Below are 3,687 nucleotides of genomic sequence, written 5' to 3'. Positions count from 1 at the left end.
AATGGATTTGCTCTGATTCATGATGGTGTCAAAGAAAGAAGCAGGATGGACAAGAACTGAGAAAGAGTAAGTGGATTGTCGGGGTCAGGGTGGGTAGATAAGGGAAACAGGATGGTCATCCAGGTGGACTTTGATCAGCCTAACATGTTTTCTTTCTGTGAGTTGTGTGGGGAAGTTTACTCAGAACAAAAGCCATGCCAGGTTTTCATTTAAGATATTGTAACTACAATAGTATCAGGAAATACTGGTGTCCAGATATTAACACAGTCAACTAAAATTATGTTAGTAAATATAGTTGTTCAAAAATAATGTTTTAATTATAAACTCTATTATATCTGGAGTCTTTTCTTTATTTCCTTTGCATTAATTTTATTTTTGAGCCATTCTGCCTTACATTTAACCATGTGATCAGCACCTTATCCATATTGCAGGTGTTAACTATTTCATAGTATTTTTAACTGTCTGATATTGTATTTCTAATTATATTGTTATTTGGCAAGAGAACAATGATTCCCTGATGCTGATTTTTTGTGTTATGATCTAGTTAATTGTTCATCTTTAGTAATAATTCATGAAAGGTAGATCAGAGTTCAACCAGAGAAGCAGAATTAGTGGGAGATAATTAAGATAATTATTGTAGGAGTTTGGCCTCTGCCATCCAGAGGCCTGAGTAGCTAAATTTCCATCCCTAGAGCAGGCCATCATTAAGGACACGCTGGGACACATGGGGAATGCGGAAGTAGCTTGCCATGGGCACAGATTTTTTTTTCAAAGAAGTCAGACCAACCCAGATCAACAAGGGAGAGCAGAGCTCTCTTACTCAAAGACAATTTATGATGGATTTTAATCACATCTATGCTCACAATGACCTCTGAATTAGTGTTTAATTGAATAACTGGAGACTGTAGCTAAATCAGCTTACACCATCAATAAAATCATCTCATAAGGTAACACAAGAAAGTAAAAGAAAAATACTATGCATTCCATTTTATTCAGATGCAAACTTCATTCTTGTATGTGTATGTAAGAAAAAATGTTAAAATTAAAAAATATTAAAAATAGGAATAAACAATTACATATTTTTATGCAGAAATTTAGATATCTAACCATATGCAACATTGTAGCAGGACAGTTCCTGTGTAAGAACTTCATGGATACTGATTGATTTTGTTACATTAAGCTACAAATTCTGGGTCTGGGATGATAGCTCAGTAGAATAAGTGCTTGCCTGTCAAGTTCAAGGTCCTGAGTTCAATCCCTGGTACCAAAAAAAAAAAAAAAAAAAAAAAAAAAACCTGCAAATTCTGTTATTAATTTAGCTACAAAATCTGTTATTCTTAGTTTTTGTACCTTCTTCCTTTAGTCTAAGGGTTTTTATCTTATGTTCATATTTTTCTACCAAAATATTACCTTTTTCTATTTATTTATTTATTTATTCATTTATTTATTTACTTGTGTATTTGGTACAGGGTCTCACTATGCAGGTCAGTGGTCTTCCTGTTTTCAGCCTTCCCAGTCCTAGGATTGCAGGCCTGAGTCGCCACGCCCAGTGTCACAAGCCATCTCAGTGTGCTCCCTGTGGTTGGGCTGGCACTGCACTCAGGACCAGGGATCCCTTGTTCTTGCACTTACCAAAGAAGGCAGGCATTTAGTCCACAGAGCTGTCACCACCCCTTTGCCTTTTTCAATACGCTGATTTTGGTGTAGTTTGTCATATTCTGCATCTATATCATCTATGGAAGAATTTATTTTTAAGAAAACAGAAATTAACACAAATAATAAATACTGTTTGTTGTTGGCTTAATGCAGCGTTCATAAGCAATGAGTTTCTGGCTATATTTTAACTAAGAATCTTGAGATTTTATTTCTCATTGTTCACTATAATGCAGAATGAGTACTCGGGTATGGTAGGGTGCATTTCAGTTTGAAAAGTGCCTTCCCAAACGTCACTGCTGTGCTCTTCCATGTTAGCCAGGTACTCAAACTCTCAGACCTCCCTGCACCAGGGCACTTCACCAATGCGTAACATCTAAGCTGCTGTGTTCCCACAGATCATCTCTTTTAGTGATAAGTACATTGGTTACCAGCTGAGTGGAAGAGAATTGCAAATATCAAAATGGACAGCAGATAAGAGCTTGTTGTTTTCTGTTCTCCCCCAGGCTGGGGAGCCTCAGGGGTCCTGACTCTACCCAGGGACTTGGCTTTTTACTCAGCTTTGTTGCTGTGATCTATGGAGGTGTGTAGGGAAGAAAGAAAAGACTAACTAAAGTTTCTGTTCCTTACTTGATAAAGCAATCATCTGTCCCATTTTCTAAATTCCTTTAGATCTACCAAGGATAAAACAGGTTATTCAGTCAGAAGCCAATAGCTAATTATAGTACATTTTAAGTAAGATCAAGACGAGGGCCAACCAAATAGCTCAGGGGATTAAAGCTGCTGCAAGCAGGCACAGGGACCAGAGGTTCATCCCTGGGCTTGTCTTCCTGGCCCCGTCCCTGCCGTGTACTGAGAAGGTAATTAAAAACTGGGTGCAGTGGCATGTGCCTGTTATCCTAGCTCTTGGGAAGCTGTAAACAGGCAGATCACTATGAGTCCAATTTAGTAGTGAGACCCTGAACACCCTGTAGACACTTACTTAAAATATATATAGAAAAAAAAAGACTAAATCTAATTGCACTAGCAAGAAAGTTAAAATTTTGGATAAAAGTTTCACGGTATGCATTTCAATGCTATAAGTTACTCTATCAGTATAATATATAAGTCATATTTATAGATATGTCAAAATACTATGTAGAATGACACGACTGATTTTAAATCAGCTCACTGTTAATATGTTTGTACTTTGCTGAACTATGGAATACTGCATATTCCAAATTCAAACTGAAAACATATTCAATTTAAAATGAATCAAAAGAAGCATTAATATTCTAAGTTCCCTTCAAGGAAAAAATCTATCCATTTTATTCAAAAAACAAACTATACTTTAATGTACATGTCAATGAATTCTTTATGCATCTTGACTAAGAATGGCTTTGAGATAAAATATTAAAAAAGATGACAACAAGTTTTTCATTCCCATCCATATTCTTTTATCTTCTGTGTTTCCAAGCCCAAATGTGTATCAGTTCATCGCCTTTGTGAACTGATACATTTAAGTTAATATGCACTACTGTTAAAATAGCACATACTGGCAAAGTCAAAACAATTCATACAAAGGTGAGAAGTTTGGGGTCAAAACTATAGCAAAGCCAATGTGGCTTCTTCTTTGCACTGCTTTCAGTAACAGTGGTAACACAGTGTCACTCTTTGAAAGTCTGTGAATCACACTGAAGGAAACACAGATCATTATGACATAGAGAAGCTAGGAGAAGAGTAAGTTATGTAGCTGTAGTTTGACTGATGGCAATTAGAAAACATGAATGCTAGCAATTTAGGGACTGCATTCAAGTTGAGAAACACTCTTACTTCAAAGATACCTATGGACCTGAATGACCAGATTGACACTTTATGATAGCTGCTAACTACCTTCCAAGGTGAATTAATACCAATATAATCAAGTCGCCTGTGGTATGCAAACAGGAAAAGAATGATTTCTACAGCAGAAATATATTCTAATGTAAGGTTTTATTTTATATCATTAGCATTGATATATGAATGTGACACATAAGACATTTACTTAACAGTTTC

Source organism: Octodon degus, unplaced genomic scaffold, assembly GCF_000260255.1.
Source record: "Octodon degus isolate 3935 unplaced genomic scaffold, OctDeg1.0 scaffold00265, whole genome shotgun sequence".
Classification (NCBI taxonomy): Eukaryota; Metazoa; Chordata; class Mammalia; order Rodentia; family Octodontidae; genus Octodon; species Octodon degus.
Note: the sequence above shows the minus strand (reverse complement) of the source record.